The sequence below is a fragment of the Bos javanicus genome, chromosome 27 (assembly GCF_032452875.1).
Source record: "Bos javanicus breed banteng chromosome 27, ARS-OSU_banteng_1.0, whole genome shotgun sequence".
Taxonomy (NCBI): Eukaryota; Metazoa; Chordata; class Mammalia; order Artiodactyla; family Bovidae; genus Bos; species Bos javanicus.
Genome location: NC_083894.1, coordinates 36,826,190 through 36,845,570, shown reverse-complemented (window position 1 = coordinate 36,845,570; position 19,381 = coordinate 36,826,190). Strand labels below are relative to the sequence as shown.

The following is a 19,381-nucleotide window of genomic DNA, read 5'->3' as shown; positions in this document are numbered from 1 at the left end:
GGAGTGTAGTGCTGTGCTTTAGTAGTTTTCCGGCTTTTCTGTTCATCTTTAAATGTGTGATGTAGGGTTTAGATCTTCTTTCACCATTTCCCAATTTTAGTTTTTTCTTTTTTTCCCATGCTAGTCTGTTTTCCTTTAAACAGACATAAATAACATAACATAAATCTAAAGTTCTGTTCTTTCTAATACTAAGTCCACTTTAGAATTACCTGAGGAGGCTTAAAAGAGAAACACCAAACCAGTTAAATTGGAGAAGGCAGTTGCAATCCTCTCCAGTATTCTTGCCTGGAGAATCCCATGGACAGAGGAGCCTGGTGGGCTACAGTCCATGGAGTCCCAAAGAGTCGGACACGAGCCAAGTGACTTACACACACATGCATGCACACACACGCAAACCAATTAAATTAGACTCCAGCGGTGGGGCCCAGATTTCAGTTTATTTGCTGACATCTCCCTGCACGTCTGATACACAGCCATGGTTGAGAACCACTGCTCCTGTGCTTAGAACCAGCATGCCCTGGGGTGGGAACTGTCAGAGGGAGTTGAGGGCTGATGGGACTGTCAGGGAAGGAATTACCTGTAATTGAAATTCAAATACAGGAAACACTCTCTTGAACGTACTTTGAACTCAGGACAGTGTACCCCCGAATTTTATTCTAGTCCCTGACCATAACCGCCCCATTTTCCACCTTTCTCTCTTTTCCCTCTTGCTGCACCTGCTCTTTTATCTCATGAAGATCCCCCATGGGGTATGTTCTTGAAGGAACCTTCCCTGTGTGATTCTGCTGTATCCCCCCATGAATGCTTTCCTTCTAATTGCTTGGCCTTATGGTTTATCATTGCAGGTACTTGCTTTCCTCTCGCATCTAATTGGCAAACCCCAACCTTGAAATTACGCCAACTGTTCTCTCCCTGTGGGCTTCCCAGGTGGCTCAGTGGTGAGGAATCTGCCTTGTCGAGCAGGAAACTCGCATTCGATCCCTGGGTCAGGAAGATGCCCTGGAGGAAGAAATGGCAACCCAGTCCAGTGTTCTTGCCTGGGGAGTCTCACAGACAGGGGAGTCTCACGGACAGAGGAGCCTGGTGGGCTGCAGTCCACGGGGCCACAAAGAGTCGGACACAACCTCAAAACTACACTGCCACTACCACCTTGCTCTTCTGTGGGACTTGAAAATTTTGAAGAGAACTGTGCAAACTCACAGAGTGGTAGGGTGCCGCTTACAAGTTTGTAATCTCATCTCTGTCGTCTGCTTGGGACTGTATGTCTGTGTCTGCAGTCTTTCCCTCTGCAGGAGTTCAGTGTTCTCTCCAGCCCTCTGCCTCGTCTGCAACAGATACTCGTATGTCCTCCTTCGGAGAGAATGGAATGTCTCCAGCCGTGTGAGCTCATCCAGCTTTGCCCTCCCGCCCCACCCTAAACTCGCGGGCGCCTGTGTTCACCCCTCTGCTGCCCGTTCCGGAGACGAGAGGGGCGTCCAGAGGCAGCGGCTCTGTTTGCGTGCAGGATCCTCTCCTCTCCTGCCCGGGAGCCTGGTTCCGTCTTTCACTCCTCGCCACGTGACATGGGGACGTCTCTCCCATCAAGTTAGAATAGAAACAAGCATCACTGCTCCAAATTCTCTCCGTCTTCACCCTGTCTCCTTCCCTTCATCTTGAAACTTCTTGGGGAAAAGTCTAGAATTGTTCCAAATCTGTTGCAGTCTTGCCTTTGGCTCTAAGTACCATTTGAAACAGCTCTTGTGGACAGTTTTCAGTCTTCATCTTTCCTGATGTCTCAGCAGCACTCAGCGCTGGTTGATTATTCTCTCTTCCCTGGCCCTCTGGGATAATTCTTCCCTGGGTCTTTGCCCGCTCCGCTCATCTTTCTGGTGATTCATTTTCAGTTTACTGGCTTTCTGTCTTTTGCTTCTAGCTCACATGTTGAATTTTCTATGGTTCTGTTCTATGTCTCCTTATTGTTTTCACCTTCCTGAATTATCTCTAGACATACCTTCTCTGTACTGATGACTCTAAATTCATTTATTGTTCAGTTGCTAAGTTGTGTCAGACTTTTTGCAACCCCGTGGACTGCAGCATGCCAGGCTTCCCTGTCCTTCACTGTCTCCCGGAGCTTGCTCAAACTCATGTCCGTTGAGTTGGTGATATCATGCAACCATCTCATCCTCTGTCGCCACTTTCTTCTACCCTCAATCCTTCCCAGCATCAGGGTCTTTTCCAGCGAATCAGCTCTTTACGTCAGGTGGCCAAAGTATTGGAGCTTCACCTTCAGCATTAGTCCTTCCAATATTCAGGGTTGATTTTCTTGAGGAGTGACTGGTTTGATCTCTTTGCTGTCCACGGGACTCTCAAGAGTCTTCTCTAGCACCATGGTTCTTGAGCATCTGTTCTTCAATGCCAGTGATTCTATCTTTTCCCCTTCTATTTGCTGTGATGTGTTGAGACTGGATGTCATGATCTTCATTTTTTGAATGTGAGTTTTAAGCTGGCTTTTTTACTCTCCTTTCATTCACCCTCACCAAGAGGCTCTTTAGTTCCTCTTCATTTTCTGCCATTAGGGTTCTATCATCTGCATATCTGAGGTTGTTGATATTTCTCCTGGCGGTCTTGAGTCCAGCTTGTGCTTCATCCAGCCCGGCATTTTGCATGATGTACTGTGCATATAAGTTAAATAAGCAGGGTGACAATATACAACCTTGACGTACTCCTTTCCCCATTTTGAACCAGTCCATCGTTCCATGTCTGGTTCTGACTGTTGCTTCTTGACCTGCATACAGGTTTCTCAGGAGACAAGTAAGGTAGTCTGGTATTTCCATCTCTTTAAGGATTTTTCACCATTTGTTGTGATCCACACAGTCAAAGGCTTTAGCGTAGTCATTGAAGCAGAAGTAGGTATTTTTCTGGAATTCTCTAGATTTTCCTATGATGCAAGAGATGTTGGCAGTTTGAGCTCTGGTTCCTCTGTCTTTTCTAAATCAGCCTTGTATATCTGGAAGTTCTCGGTTCACATTCTGTTGAAGCCTAGCTTGAAGGATTTTGAGCATTACCTTGCTTACATGTGAAATGAGAGCAGTTGTACAGTAGTTTGAACATTCTTTGGCATTGACTGTAGCCCACCAGGCTCCTCTGTCCATGGGATTCTCCAGGCAAGAATACTGGAGTGGGTAGCCATTGCCTTCTCCAGGGGATCTTCCCAACCCAGGGATCGAACCCAGGTCTCCTGCCTTGCAGGCAGCTTGTTTACCATTTGAACTACTAGGGAAGCCCCAAATATGGAATGCTTCATGACTTTGGGTGTCATCCTCGAGTGAGGGTCTTGCTAATCTTCTCTGTATCGTTCCACTTTTAGTGTATGTGCTGCTGAAGTGACCACTCTGTAAATTCATATCTTAACCCAGACCTCTCTTTTGATCTCTGGACTTATGGATCTCTGTCTTGTGTATCGTCTTTTCTCAGTCGATCACCCTCCTCAGCTTGCTCTTTTGATCTCATGCTTTGTGAGAGGCGTTGCTCTTGACTCTGATTCCTCGCGGGGTGGAACTCTGGTGCCGCCTTCTGGACCCATGTGCCTCTCTTTGGGATTCAGCTCCAGTCCATCCCCAGTCTTTGCGCCTTTACTTCTGTGGCATCTCTTTCAGGGAGCTGCTTGTTCATTCCAGCCGCTCCTCTCCGTGCGCGTCCTCACCATCACTCTCCTGACCGAGCCACTTCTTCCTCCTAGTGTCATCTCCTTCCGGTTCTCAGGGATCATCTTATTAAGAAGCAGTTAAGAACAGAGGCTCAAGAACCAGAGCGTCTGGGTTTGCATCTCCTGTTGCTACTACTTGCTTTATCACCTCGCATGATTTGCTTAATCTTTCTTTGCCACATTTCTTTCTATAGCATGGGGATAATACAGTGCCTGTCTCATAATGAAGCTCTGAAGATATGAGGAGTTAATAGAGTGTACGTCAGTGTTGTCTAATAGAGCTTTGTACGATGACGGCTGTGCTCAAAGCAGTAGTCACTCGCCATATGGCTCTTGAGCCTCTGAGATGTGGCTGGTTGACTGTAGAACTGAAGTTTAAATTTTCTATACTTGTAATTTAATTGAAATAGCCCCCTGTGACTAGTAGCCGCAGCCCTGAGCTGCACATGCCTCGTGCTGTATAAATGTTACCTGTTACCCTCTTTCTAAAACTCTGCTGAAGGTCCTCAGTGCCAGATTCTGTGGCGTGCAGAGTTTGTATAACTTTGACCCCCTCTTTACCTTCCGTGTGGCTCCAGTGCCCTTGGGGCTCCTGGATGCGGTGCTGCTCTGAGGGTGGTCCCAGGGCCAGAAGGAGCAGTGATGTCCCTGGAAAACCTGTTTGAGGCACAGATTCTTGGCCCATTCTCACGCCTGCTGAATCACTCACGGGGGGTGGGGCACAACAGTTTGTAGGTTAATAAGCCCCCCAGTTGATTCTGAGGCCTGCGTGCTAGGGCTTGAGAACCGCCACGCGTTCCCGGCTACCTGGTGTTCCTCAGGTCCACTGTGTTTTCTCCTCCTTTGTTTTTCTCCTGTCTAGATTCCTTTTTCACCTCTTCACCACTCAGCTCTTACTTAACTTTGAAGACAGCCTCGGCATAGCCTAGACGTGTTCTCTGTTCCCTGTCACCCGTCTTGCTTCCAGGCTGATTTAGCCAGTCCGTTCTCCAGGAATGGCTTCTCTCTTCTCCACTCCCTCCTTCAGGCCCCTGATGTACAGAATACCCCTCCTCATAGCCCGTTTGCATCATATGGATCGTGAGCTGAGGACCTGGCTGCTCATCTCTGTACCCCATCCGCCTCACACAGTGTCTGCATCATATGGATCGTGAGCTGAGGATCTGGCTGCTCATCTCTGTACCCCATCCGCCTCACGCAGTGTCTGGTGCTTTGCACGTATTTCTGGAGCATCTCCCAGGTGCCAGCACAGTGGTCAGGTCCTGAGTGGGGGAGATGCAGCCCTGACAGTAACACTCCAGTGGTCGGGCTCTGGCGGACTGAAGCAGGCCTGAGGCAGTGTGCCATGGAAAGGCGGAGGGGGTGAGGAAGGTGAGGGAAGCCTTCTCAGAGGAAGTCACATGTGAGCAGTTAGAAAGTGGGGAAGCAAGTGGGTGGGGTGGGAAAGAGAGTGGTTCCTGCAGAAGGAACAGCATGTACAGAGGCCTAGAAGCAAAACATTGTAGGCCCACAACAAACGTTTAATTGAATACGAATTTAAAAAAAAGCAAGTCACGTGTCTAACTTTTGAAGTGCTACACTCTCCCCAGCAAACTTTAGTTAGCGCTTTATAAGGTGCTTTTATATTTGATATCATGCTTTCTTTGAGCTGATGTTTAGAGGGTAACCTCCAAGCCAGCAGAATACATTTGTCTTTTTTCTTTCTTCCTTCCCTTTTGCCTTTTATATGGTAGAAGAAAGAATGTGTCTGAAGCATTGTTCTACAGAGTGGGGGACACATCGGTGCTAGCAGAGGTAAACACATGCCTTTTATTGCATAAGAATAGGCCAAGATTTTAAGCAAGCAGCTTCAAATTAAGGGCACTGACAAGCACGTCCGGAGGAAGGCTGAGAGGTGGCCCGCGTGACCGTCGCAGCTGTGGGCACTCTTGGAGCCCTACTCTGTGCTGGCCCCTTTTACCCTTGTTGCTGCTGTCCCAGGCTTCTCGTTGCTCTCACTGACCCTCCGTTTTAAGGGCATCAGTCCTTGGTTAATGTGCTATTTAAGTTCCCTTTTTGTAGCTGTTGAATGCCTGCTTTTGTCTCTATGAGACTTTATATGTGTGCTTTTTAGTAAAAAAAACTCATCGTTTACTCTCAGAATGCTTTACAAGTAGTTTGGCTCCATCAACTACTAATTTTGGAGAAAGAAAAAAACACACAGTTTTGTTTCTGGTAACTTTAGCAATGCAGACAACTCCTAACGTTAACCTAGAAAGCTAGAGAAGGGAAAAGAGAAAGTCTTTTCCCCCAAAACTTTATACGGGTGGTAATAACATGTTCTGAAGCGTTCCACAGATTGAAACGGGTTTTGCTTTCATCCATATTTTGTTTTGACATAGTATTTGTAGCAGGGTAAGCAGTCCAGGTGCTATGGTGGCCAGGTTTTGCTTATTCAGAATTGTGTGGTTAGTTAAAGGAATAAATAGATCTAGAACCAGATCTCACTCTCTCTCTCCTTTTTTTGGTGGTATCTTTGGTTTGGGTATCAGGGCGATGGTGGCCTCATAGAATGAGTTTGGAGGTTTTCCTTCCTCTGCGGTTTTTTGGAACAGTGTAAGGATAGGTGTTAACTCTTCTCTAAATGTTTGAGCTGTCAGGCCCTGGACTTTTGTTTGTTGGGAGGTTTTAAATCATGGTTTCAGTTTCAGTGCTTGTGATTGGTCTGTTCGTATTTTCTGTTTCTTCCTGAACCAGGTCTCTTTCAAGCCCAGTACTCTTTCAGCCACATTAGGCTGCCTCTTGTTCACGAAGATGATAGCGTTTAAAAAAAAAAAAAAGTGGGTGCTTCTTTAGCATTTTTAGTTACATACATCTGTTAAACCATGTATCAAGTCAGACGTATTATTAATCCTTATACCCAGGTCTTGACACATTGTTAGATGCTCAGAAAATGCTTGTTGAGTGGAAACTGTCAGGTTTAAACTGGAAAGCGGAATGATAGAAATAAGGTTGTTGTTGTCTTCTTTTTTTAAGTATTAAGTCTCCTAGTGAACTTAGAAGCTGAAACCATTTATCCTCTTAAAATATATAGATTGAAGGGAGAGACAGTTTCTGATGTTTTCTGCAAATACTTGACACCTCAGCTGTAAAGTGCCTTCTGCTGCTTCCTTCAGGGTAATATTTGTTCTGTTACCCACGTAGTGTTTTTTAAAGTTTAAGAAATTGTGTTTCCCCAATAGGTAATGCGTTCACTAGTACGTAAAATTGTAAAAAGTACAGAAGAGGAGTATTCCATGAGACGCAGGCTCCTCACTCCAATTCCCTGGGCGACCAGTTCTCTTCCTGGGAGCCGTCAGTGAGTTTTGTTCATTTTTACCTTCCGAAGCGACCTGTGTGTAAGCAGCCGCTCTCTGTGCATCTCGCCACACCCCCCGCCCCCCGCCGCCACAGTTGATAGTGTATCTTAACATTCTGTTCCGCACCCTCCTTTCTTCCCCTCCCTGCTTAATGACAGAGCTGAAGTGTGTTCCATATCAATGCATGAAGTTTGGTGGCGTTCCTTTGTGTGGGTGTGCTGTAATTCACGTAACTAGTCCCATGCTGATAGACATTTGTTTCCAGTTTTTTTTGTGACTACAAATAGTACTCAGTTAAATAACCTCCTTTGTATGTTGTTTTACTAACAGATTCCTAGAAGTGGAATGATTGGGCAGAGTGTGTCTTTCTTTGTAATTTTGATGTTTCTAAGTTTCTCCCCATGGAGATTCACCCAGTGTGTGTATGAGAATCCTTGTTTCCCTCCACCCTTTGGAGCAGTTTTTTCAGACCTTTTGATCTTTGGCAGTCTGATAGTCTGATAAATGTATAATTGTTACCATTTTTGACTCTGTCCTTTCACTCTCATTGGAGTTTGCTCTTCTGGCCTAGTGACAGAGACAGCCTCTGATCACCTCTGATCCACCTCTGAACCTTTCTGCTACTAGGCTGTTTTATGCTTGATTACTTGAAAATATGCAGTTTTTAGAGATCATTGTAAATCTTTTTTAAACTGTTGCCTTAAAAAATATGTAGGTCTTTTTGCTGGATCTCTCTTGTAAGCATTGACTTATACCGATAGATTTCTGTCAAGTAGAATGAGCCCCCTTTGCCCACCATAAAAATCTTAGCCTGTCGCTTTACTACTCCTGGCAAGGAATATATGATTTAGTATGACCTTGTTCGTCAGTCTTTTTAAGTGCTTGTATTTGAAAACACATAATTTTGAATAAATACTGTATGCTAGGTCATACATTTAGGTCATACCAACCTTTTAAGGAAGCTTGTCTATTTTATGGAGGAAACAAAGGCTCATAGAGGTTGAGTGATTTGCGCAAGGTTGTATAGCTTTAGTATGTATGTGCCAGGGTGTAGAGGCTGGTGGAGTGGTCCAAAGGAGAAACACTGTGAATTCGGAGTTGAGGTAAACTGAAACTCGGGGAAACTGGTGCAGGGGTTTAAAGTGCTTCCTAGATTATCATATTAATTCTGATTAGCTTAGGGCTTATATTTAAGAGCACATACCTTGACCTCATCGATTACTTATTGTTTGATTTTTAAATTACTTTACCCTCCATGAGCTTCAGTTCCTTTCCTGTAGAAGAGAAGTAACCACCTTAGGCATCCAGCAACTGCCTATTAAAGATTGTTTCAGGCTTGAGCAAGTCACGGCTCAAGTGGTTCCTTTCTTTTTTTTTTTCCTTCACTTAAAAAAAATAAGCAGCAGGAAACAGTGCTGATTTCCCTCTCCTTTCTCCAGAAAATACCAGAACAAAACCAAACAAATTGATTTATTAACCCACAAAATACTGCCATCATATTTTAAAGGCTGAAGTTTTCATGAACGCATACCCGCTTTTAACAGGACATAGAAGCAGACGTCTAGATAGATCAAAAAACATATTTCACACATCTGTAATCCATTTAAGTTAGGGTGGATATTCTCTGGTTATATTCTTGTAGAAATAGGGACAATATATGACAGTCCCTCCTTTGGCCTTGTTTTTAAGTAACAGTATTTCTCTTTTCTTTAGTAAAAATACCAACCAAAAAACTAACAACCCTCACCACCCCCACCCAGAGTACCCCCTTTGTTAAAGCTGTCAAAATAAGTGTGTATTTTGTATCTTGAAGTTCAAGAGTAGAGTAAGGATGAAGCCTTAGAGTTGTTGTTTTTCATCATGCAAAGCAACCTGGCCCATATTGAAAATCAAACCAAGGACTTTAATATAATTAAGCACCATGTTGTATAGTACTGCTTCTCAAATTTTCATCTGGAGATCTTGTTAAAATGCAGTTTCAGGTCTTTGCCTGAGATTTTGCATTTCTAACAAGCTCAACACTTCCACGGCTGCACAGAACACCCTTTGAGCAGCAAGTTTCTGTAGGACTGAATTTCTCCTTTACTCTTGACTGATTGTCCTAAGTCATATACTTAATTTCAGATACTCAGCAGATTTCCCCTGAACGCCTGTGTCGCAGGCACTGTGCTAGGACTGGGGTTGTAATGAGAATGCTAGGGAGACACTGCTGTCAGTCAAGGGAAAGCCACGGGAATAAAAACAATCAAGTAGTGAAGTAGTGTGGACATGTCCAGGGAACTCTGAAAAAATCTAAGTGAAAAGCTGCTTTTTAAACAGGTTTATGAAGATCCTGAAACTGGATTGTCTGATATGTTGTCATCGAAGTTCTCAGTAGATAGATGTAAGGTGAAACTGAATTGTCAGTCTGAAACAGATGTTGGCAAACTTTTTTTTGTGTGAAGGGCCATATAGTAAGTATTTTGGTCTATCTGACCACTCTCTGGTCTTTGACACAACTACCCAACTCTGAGCAAAGCAGCCACACGTATCTTCTTGTAAGATTTTGCCTTTAGAACCGCTGGCGGGCTGGATGTGGTCTGAAGGCTGCAGTGTGCCCACCCTGTTTATTACACCTCCTATATTACACTCCGTTGTAAGTTGTGTGGAAAATAACTTAAAGTAATAATGATTTATTTAAAAAATACGTTCTCTTGGAACATGTTCATTTTCCTAGTGATACCCCTGAGAATGGATCATGCATGTAATTGTCTTTTGTCCTGTGTATCATCGGGAAAAGATGGGCAAAGAATTATACCTAATACTCTTATTGAAGAGCAGCTCAAATGCCCGTTTCATCCTTTTCTTATATTGGAAAAGAAGCTATGACAGGTAAGAGGGGTTAGGGAGTTTCAGTACAGCTATGTAATGAAACATTTCCATAATTTACTTTTTCTGGCCAGTATTGAAGAACATGTAATTTCTGGATCAAAGGAGAATGACGTCGTTGGGTACTCAGATCAGTTATTATCATTTAAGGTGATGAATAGAATTTAAGCTCTGGAGTTTGCTTTCTGGTCTCGCCGCTTAACTAGTTGTGATCTTGAGCAAAGAATTTATAATCTCTTTGCCCCTCAGTTTCTTAGTAGGATCATGACCCTGAACACAGTTTTGGGGATGATAAGAAATGCTGTTTGATAGAACTGGTAAACAGTAGGGCCTCAGTAGATGTTACTTTCCCTCCCTTCTGATCTGCTTGAAAAATTAAGAAAAACATGTCTCTGTCACATAAGAATGTTAAAATCTTCTTGGAGGTAAAAAAAGTGATAGAGGAGCATGCTCAAAATAACATGCAGACAAATATAAGGCCTCTTACTAGAGAAGTAAGTAGGTAAGAGTTGTTTAACTCTGGAACTGAAGTCTTAGAAATTTTTTCAATCCAAATTCCTATTTTTACAGAAAAGATTGCATGACTTCTACTAAGTATCTCTATGTTGTCTTTGTAAATAGGTAAAGAAGGAGACTAACATTCATCCACTAACCAGATATTACTGGCTCTTGGTTAGGAATTTCTTTATCTCTAAGCTAAATTCATCTTGTTTCACTTTAAACACTTAATAGCTTTCTTTGCTTATTTTGAACTCTTGGTAAATGTTGATTCAAATAATTTTGTCTTCAGCAGAGATGTAAATTAAATAATCTTGATTTATTTAATGTTGCCACTAGGAACAAATTTTTAATGACATATTTGTAGTTCTTTTAGCTTAGTTTTTTTGGCAGACCTAAAAATTTAAGTAATATTAGTCTTTTTGAATTGCATCAGTAGAAGGGAATACTAACAAGCCAAAAAAATGATACATTATATATGTGTGTGTGTGTGTGTGTATATATATAAATTACTATTTAATGGCTTAACTCAGTTCTTTTCTGTCTTGGGTTATTGTAGTTGTCTTTCGGCTGGCTTTCCTTCATTCATCCAATAAATAGGTAATGATACCTGGCGTGATAAATGCTGCGAATTGAGCAGTGAACCAAACGGGTACAAATCCCTGCCCTCATGGAGCTTGTATTACCTGGCAGACTCCAATCTAGCCTTCTGAAGCTCACGTCTGTATTGTCTGATTGTCTGATTATTCTCTCTAAAATGTCTCATCTTCCGTTGTTTAGAACCTTCAAGCCTGTTGGATTTCTGTTACTACGTGGATAAAATTCAAGCTCCTTGGCCTTTTTGCAGCTTCATCTGTTGACACACTCTTTTTGACCCACTATCTTTCAGCATATCACAGTTCCTTGTAAGCACCACATTCTCTTGCCTTTCAGTTTTTATATGTATTTATTTCTGTTTGGAATGTCATTCTTTTACACATTCCTCCAGACAAAACCAAAAATAGCTAATAAACCTCCTTGAACGACCCACTACCATTACTGGTTTGGTGAGATGACTTTCTTCCTGTATGACCATAGCAAATATATTCTCATGGTATGTTAGGCATGCTGGGTTTTCTCCCTAGATTATGATAGTCTGTTTAGCTGCATCTCCTACTGGAATTAAAAGCAAATTGCTTTTTATTTCTTTATTTTTCAGTGTCTGTCAAGGGGCTTGGCTCATAGTTTGAAATATCCATTGAACAGTGAATGAAATGCACGAACTTCTATCTCAGTACTATCAAGATACCTAGAGAGTGTTGGGGGTTCATTCAATAAATCTTTAAATCTGTGGAGTGCTTACTGTGTGCCAGGCAGTAGATAAGTAGATGACCTGCTCCAGGTGAGTCTGTGGTAAGACTAACAACTTCCTCACTTTTACAACAAGCTGGCTTTTCTTTTTAATCATTACACACACACAGACATCATAAATAGTACAGATGAGTCAGTAGTCTGTACTAGCAAGTATCCAGTGTTGATGGTATCTTTTAAATACAGCAGTGTTTTAAACTATTGAATAGAGACTGATGAAAATGTGGGGATCCACAGACCATTTTAAGCGCATATGAGGAAGGAATGTGAGTGCTGGTTTATCAGGAAACCTTCTGTGGACGCCTTCTGGTGAGGTTAAGAAAGTGTCCACATCCAAACCCGGAGGAACGGGTTACTAGCTTGGAAGAACATTCTGGAGACCACAGTGAAGTAGTCTTTAAGAATTATTGCATTACTGACCCCGGATGGTTCAGAGAGTGATGCTGTAGATGAACAAAAACCGCCAACAAAAAATGAGCACGGACGACTCGCAACAGGAGAGTGTTCCAGAAGAGGTGAACTCTGAATGCAAGAAAGGTGTAAGACACGTAATTTTGCTTACATTTTTCTTTCTTGTTTGCACAAGATTAATATATGATAAAATATATCTAAATAAGAACACTTACAATATGTTTACATTAAACATTGAGGTAACAAGAGTCTGGAAAGAACTGGAGCGGGGGGATTGGACATACAGATGAGTACCAAAGCGCTAGTGTTTTTTGCCCCCTCAGGGATCCAGAGTTATTTGGATAGTTTAGTAGCACACACAGTATATTTTAAACAACTGTGCTCATTAAATCATTGCATTTATTATCTTTAAAAATGTGAAGGCTTCTAAATGGTTTCTTCCCCTGATTAAGAACAGAATTTTAACCTTTAAATGTTACCCTTGGAGAAAAATTTTCTTCTGTTCCCGTACCTCTCACCTTTGTAATAGCGCTATCTACTTGTATATCTCAAATTTCACTAATATCCCTCCTTTTTTTTTTTTTTTTAAATAATAGACTAGTCACTTTCATATTGCAGTTCTCTTTGACTCTTATCTTACACCTTGGCTCTTGTGTTTGTAGCTGTCAGTCTCTCGAGTTGCTTTTTTTATAGAGATGTTGAAAGTGCTTCGTGTCCTCATGCTGGTGTTTTCATGGATATGTGTATGTAAATCCACGGTTTTGGAAAGGACTGTTTAAGTATAAGGTGTGTGTATATTTGTTATGAGGAAAAGATTTAATCTTTGATGAGCCTTGATGTTAATTTTTATTGCTCCGTTTTAATACTGATTTTAAAACAGTAAGCAGAAGAGGGTTGTGTTTTCCAAATTGCTTCCTTGGTGTACCAGTTACTGAGTTTGTGTTCCGAGAACAGAGGAATCCCTGTCGCAGTGAGTTTAGGAACAGCGCATATTCATAGTTCACATAAGCACATTAAAGGCGTTGTGGAATCCCCACCCTACACCTTTTCACTCTGCTTAATAAGCCTGTTTGTATAAGGCAAGGCACCTTCCCACCTCTTACTGCCCTTGAGATCTGTTTAGGAACCACAGCGATTACACTTTGTCTGGGGCTCTAATATACTTTCAGATCCTGGCCTTTTGGTTGTTAGTGGCAGGTAGAGTCTTTGCTCTTGCCTGCTTTTGCAGTAAAATGTCTGTGGGAGTTATTAATATTTAAAGGGGGGGAAAAGGAGCCAGTCATTGTCAATCAGAAAAACCTGTGGCTAGGGCGTCTGTGTATGTCCATGAGCAGAAGTCTCTGCAATCTCTTAGTTCTTAAATGAACATCAGACTTGTTGGCTGTTTGGATTATTGGAGCAGGAATAAATTGATGTTCACTTCAGTTTTTTTATGGCATTGGAAGGGACAAAAAATGTTTAAAACAAAATTGTGATTAAATCAAAGTGCCTTTTTTTTTTTTTTAAGAAAAACTTTTAAATGAAGAAAAATATTCTTAAACATAAGTGTTTAGCTCAGCCTTTTTAATCACCTGTTGTTCTGTTCGGAAGATAGACTAATACATATTCTAGGAATTGAAATGTCCCCAGAAACCTTACAGGAAGTTGTGAACTGTCATTGCAGGCTTCTTTAGATGTGCTCATTTGTAAGTGCCTTGAGGAGAAAGTGCTGGTCTTTCTATTGCTCACAGGCAGATTACTTGCTTTATGTGTGGCAGTGATCCGTGTCCTCATTTATGGCAAGAAGGGCTTTGTGTTCAGTTGTCAAGTGCTGCCTGTGTGTCTCAACACTGTCGATCGCCTGGGATAGCTGTTAAGTGCGATTGCGGTGCCCGGAAGGTTGTTCGTGCAGTTGCCTCCTGATTCATCTGCCCTCCTCGCTTCCCAGCTCTTTTGCCCCCCGGCTCGCACGGGCTGAAGGGGTGTGGATTGCAGTACTGCTTCCTGTAGCATAGGACTGCTCGCTTGAGTCGGGACTCTTGAGTACAGAAGGGGCACAGATGTGGCCCTGACCTCACTGGACCGATAATTTGTGGGTGTGATGTGTCGCGTACAGGAGGCTTTGGTGTGTCTTTGTGGATGACGTTGGTGGAGCATCTCTGACTGACTGGACGTTTTTCTAGCCTGCTCTGTTCTTGTTGCCGTAGTGTCTCCCTTCATGCAGTGGTTCAACCATTTGAAATTGTCTCTTGAGGCTTAAGGACAAAGAGTAGTTGAAGAATTACGAACAGTGATTCCTCAGCTAATTAAAGAGGCTTGAGCCTGTAATCTGACCTACCCTAATCCTGAATTTGTAGCCAGGATTAATCATCTCATGTACCAAAGTATGTTATTCTGCTTCAGTTTTTGTCTCCCTTGTATGTGGATCTGTTCATTCTAACTGACTAACGCATCTCTGACTTTCTTTGTGTGTGTGTGTGTGTATGTATCTACATACGTATCTTTTTTCCTTATTTTGCTGTTCTTTTGTCCTGTCTATCCTTGTCTGACAGCTATGATCTCTGCCCCACTCAAAACGGAAACAGAAACTGATCATGCTGTTTCATGATCAGCATCAGCATTTCAGGATTGAAGGTATATTTGTTGATTTGATTTTATATATTAAAAAAAAAATAACCCTGGTAGCTTGAGACTTCTCTCTGTATGTATTTTAAGAAAGAGCATAGTTTCCTAAATCTCAAGCTAAAAATGTGGCTGTTTTTCCTGGTATATTTGCCTTCAGTTGATTTTTCTGTGAATTTTGGCCTTGGATAGCTGTAGCATGGGCACAGTGACTATGAATGGCGTAGTAGCTCGTTACCAGAGTCACAGCCTTCTCACAGAAGTGCTTTTGCTCTGCATTGTATGTGGGGCAGCTCTGTAGGAGCTCAAACTAGCAGAGACTGGTGGTGCGCCTGACAGCTTTTTCTCACGTGTCACCTGCAGTCCAGCGGCAAACGCTTCTGGCTCTGCCCTCAGTGTGCAGGTTGGTGATTTACAGCCCCAACCACACTGGCCCCCACTTCTTTTGACAACCTATGAGGTAAGAATGTTTTTAAACATATTATTAAATGGTTGAAAAAATTTAAAGGATAATATTTCATACTTGGCGAAAATTATATGTAATTCAAATTTCAGTGTCTTTATAAAGTTTTATTGAAGCACAGCCACACTTGTTCATGGCTTCTCTCTTCTCTCACACTTAACAGAAGAATTGAGTAGTTTTCAAGGCTTCCCTTGTAGCTCAGTCGGTAAAGAATCTGCTTGCAGTGCAGAAGACCCGGGTTCGATCCCTGGGTTGGGAAGATCCCCTAGAGAAGGAAAAAGCACCCCACTCCAGTATCCTTGCCTGGAAAATCTCATGGACAGAGGAGCCTGGTGGGCTGCAGTCCATGGGGTCGCAAAGAGTCGGGCACGACTGAGCGACTAACTGGGTAGTTTTCAGCAAACGTGGTTGCAGCTGCTGTGGCCTGTAGAGGTAATGCACTCACAGCCTGGCCCTTTCCAGAAGCAGCCTGCCACACCGCGCGCTAGGACGCACAGCAGAGCCCATCGCGCGCCTCTGCTCCCCACTACTCTCTGGGCCAGACTGCATGGCTTGGCCGTTGCTTTTGCTTCCTCCTCATCTCCTTGCTTTTGTCCTTGTCCGCCCGCGTCTACACAGTCAGAGGACTTTTTTTTTTAATCAGATTTTGTGACTGTTTTGCTAAAAACCATCTAGTGGTTTACTATCTTGCTCAGTAAGTGTGAAAAGTGTGTCAAGTTTCTCTGTTGATGATTGTAGTGTAAAAGCAGACATGGCAGTATGAGAACAGATGGACATGGCTGAGTTCCAATAAAACTTTATTCACAGGAGCAGGTGCTAAGCTTGGTGCGGCCTATGGGTTTTTTCTACTTCTGCTCTAGATAGTGTGAAAGCTTCCCAGGCCCTTTCCTTGCACGTAGCACACGTTTCCTGGTGTACGTCCTGCTGCTCTCCGCCTCTGCTGCCCACCAGCCACCGGCCTTTGCTTTTGTCCCTGCACATCCCTGCAGAAGCACCCTTGCACATGCTGGGCCCTCTACTTGGAACGTTACCACCACCCCCCTCAGCCCCCAGGCGGTATCTGTTACACCTGCTGTGTACCAGATAATGTCCTCAACTTCTGGGATTTATCTGTGAGCAAAGCCTAAAACTTAACACCCTATGTAGCTCACTTCAGGAGGAGTGTGTGTGTGTGTGTGTGTCTGTGTGTGTAGACAGTAAAAATAATAGCAGATATAAAAAGTTAAGGATACCATGTGTCATAAGACACATGCAACGAGGAAAAACCAGACTGTGCTGAGAGAGGCCTTGTGGGTAAAGTGACGTCTGCAGAGATCTCTGGGAGTGGCTGTGGGCGGGGATGGTCTCCAGAGTCAGTGTTTGCATGGCTTGGCTCCCTCCCCTTCTTTCCTGACTGCCCTGTAGAAATTGCGGCTTCACCATCACTCCCGGGACTCCCTAGGGCCATTTTTGTGTTGTTTCTGTGTATAGTACTTACCGCCAGTTGACATACTCTGTATTTTATTTTTGTTCGTCTCCTCCTACTAGAACGTAAGCTCCAGGAGAGCTTTCTTTTTGTTTCCTGGTTTTTACTTAGTGCCTGGCACATAGTCGGTATTCAGTAAGTATGCAGTGAATCAGTCGAGGTGAATTGATAACCCCTAGACTTTTTCTTTACCAGTAGTATTTTTATCATGCTTATCACCGCATGTATTTACCACTTCTTGGTAAGAAATAGGTTATTGGGTGATAAATACACCCGGAAGCACAGGGGGAAGGAAGTTCAGCAACACCAAGTACTCTTCAAGATGATTTTGTTTCTTTTTAGATCAAATGGCTACATAACTATAGTTAGAAAGATACAACTAAAAAAAAGTGATGTTGAGACTTCCCTCCTGGCCCAGTTAAGACTGTGCTTTTCCAATGTAGTGGGTGTGGATTTGATCTCTGGTTGGGAAACTAAGATCCTACATGCTGCAGGGTGCAGCCAAAAAAAAGAAAAATAAGTAAAATTTTTTTAAAATTTAAAAAGTGACATGGGAAGGTGGTTGAGGAAGGGAAAAGAACAAGGCTGTGCTTAGGGATACATCTAGATAGGCAGTGACCTGGATGTCCTGCTTCTAAACAGAAATGCCCATAAGGAAGTCCGCATGCCCCTCCCCTTGTCCATCATTCTTCTCTTTCAATTCAAAATAGCCTCAAAACAGTTGATTTAGAACAGGGGTTAGCAAACTAGGCCCAGCCTGTGAGCCAAATCCTGTCCAGGACCTGTGTTTATATGGACTTCTAGCCAGTTTTATATTTTTAAAGGGTTATTAAAAAAGAGAGAGACTACGCTGTAGATGACACAGGCTTTACATGCCCTACAAAACCTAAAAATACTTCTGCCCTCCTACAGAAACAGTTTGCTAACCTTTGACTTAGAGGTAAGGCACCTTTTGGTTGCTTACAGGGTAGAAAAATATTTCTCTATGGTGGTATTCATAAATAACAGAACTTTAGATTTGGAACAAGTAATCCTTCTCACTTGTTTCAAAGGTTGTGTTGAGACCTGGAAAGCTACCTTAAGTTTCTGGGGTAACACAGCTTTCTAGGTATAGATCCCAAGTCCCTAGCTCATTGTTTTTTATGTACCTTTTTTCATATCAGTAAAGAGTGGTGTTCACTCTTTTGTTATGTCTTAGCCAGACTGTTTTCTTCTAAGCCTAATTTTTATCATCTGTGAAACTGAGAAATTGATACTGTAGGCATTCTGTAATTAAATAATGCTATACGGTACAAGTATACAGTTAAAAGTGCTCAACAGATCACAGCTACTTTGTTTCGTCATGGTGTAGTTAATAGATTTCTGGTGCCTAAAGCTTATGCCCCTCTCCCTGCCACACACATTTTTTAGGGGGTAGGGTCACTCCGGTCCCCACCTCCATCCTCATCAGCGTCTGCTCTCTGTGTGTGTCCTGTCTCCCTCTGTCCTCTCTCATAAGGATAAATATGATGGCTCACATGGTAATCCAGGATAAATGCATTATCAAAGTGCTTTATTTAATCACATCTGCAAAGATCCTTTTCCAAATAAATTAACATTTACAGGTTCCTGGGATCAAGGCCTAATATCTTTGGGAGCAGTCATTCACCTTGCTACTATAGGTTTTCCTTTCACTTGGGTAAACACCTAGGAGGGAGACTGCAGGGCTGAATGATAAAGGTATGTTTAACTTTATAACAAATTGCCAGGCTGTTTCCACAGTGGCTGTGTGCTGTTTCACATTTTTACCAGCAATGTTTGAGTTTCATTTGCTCTGCATTCTAACACTTGGTATTGTCATTTAAAAAATGTATTCTAATAAGATATATCATTGTTATTTAATTTGCATTTTCCTAGTGATTAGTCATGTTGAGCATCTTCATGTGCTTACTTATTTGTATCTTCTTTGGTGAAATGTCTGTTCATGTATTTTACCATTTTAAAAATTGGGGTATTTTCTCAGTTGAGTGTGTTCCTTTTTTCACAGTTGTGTTCTCCCCAAGCTCATCCTGGGCCCCAGGGACTTCGGAAGATGCCGGTGCTTTTGTAATCCTTAGAATTTCTCAGATTTCATTGCTGAGCACTTTCCTTTTTGAGCTTCTAAAACTAAAAAGACTTGAGTCCTTTTCGAGCTCCTAATAGATTTACTATGTAAAAGAGATAGAATCTAAATAAGCCTGTGGTGGGTGTGTTGGTCAGGTCTGGGGTTGTGAAAGAGTGATTTATTCATGCGTGTGAGCAGACTGAAGGAGAGGGAGGGAGCTGGCTCTCTGGCCAGCTGGTCTAAGACTAGAGGACTGTGGGTTCTCGCTTCTCTGCTCTGCCACTCTCTTTGAATTGGTTACGTGGTCTCCTGTCTCAGACAGGTTTTCTCTCACTGGTTGTAGGTCTCTTAGAACTCAGATCCTTCTACCCTCGTGACCTTGAAGGAAAAAAAGGATCCTCTCTTCAGACTTTGTTCAGAAAACCCCTGGGTTTTCAGCATGAAGGCATATGCAGATCAGTAAAACAGTCTCTCTGCCCTACTTGAACATCTTAAGTCAAGTGTAATGGGAACAAAACAGGTTCTTGATTTCTTCCTTCTCCTTTTCCCCATAGTTTTCTTTATATCAGTAAATCCACCCTTTCTCTATCAAAACCAGAGAACAAGAAGTCCTCCTTGA

General features: G+C 42.6%; 1 protein-coding gene and 1 non-coding gene across 5 annotated transcripts in view; one reads left to right on the top strand and one right to left on the bottom strand.

Moving 5' to 3' along the window:
* The window catches only part of KAT6A (lysine acetyltransferase 6A), a 108,786-nt gene that overhangs the window by 13,009 nt on the left and 76,396 nt on the right, over positions 1–19,381 (top strand). The gene's annotated exons all lie outside the window — the stretch shown is intronic.
* Positions 3,264–3,370, bottom strand: LOC133240171 (U6 spliceosomal RNA). Its single transcript, XR_009734151.1, has one exon. It is a non-coding gene; the product is annotated as a U6 spliceosomal RNA (small nuclear RNA).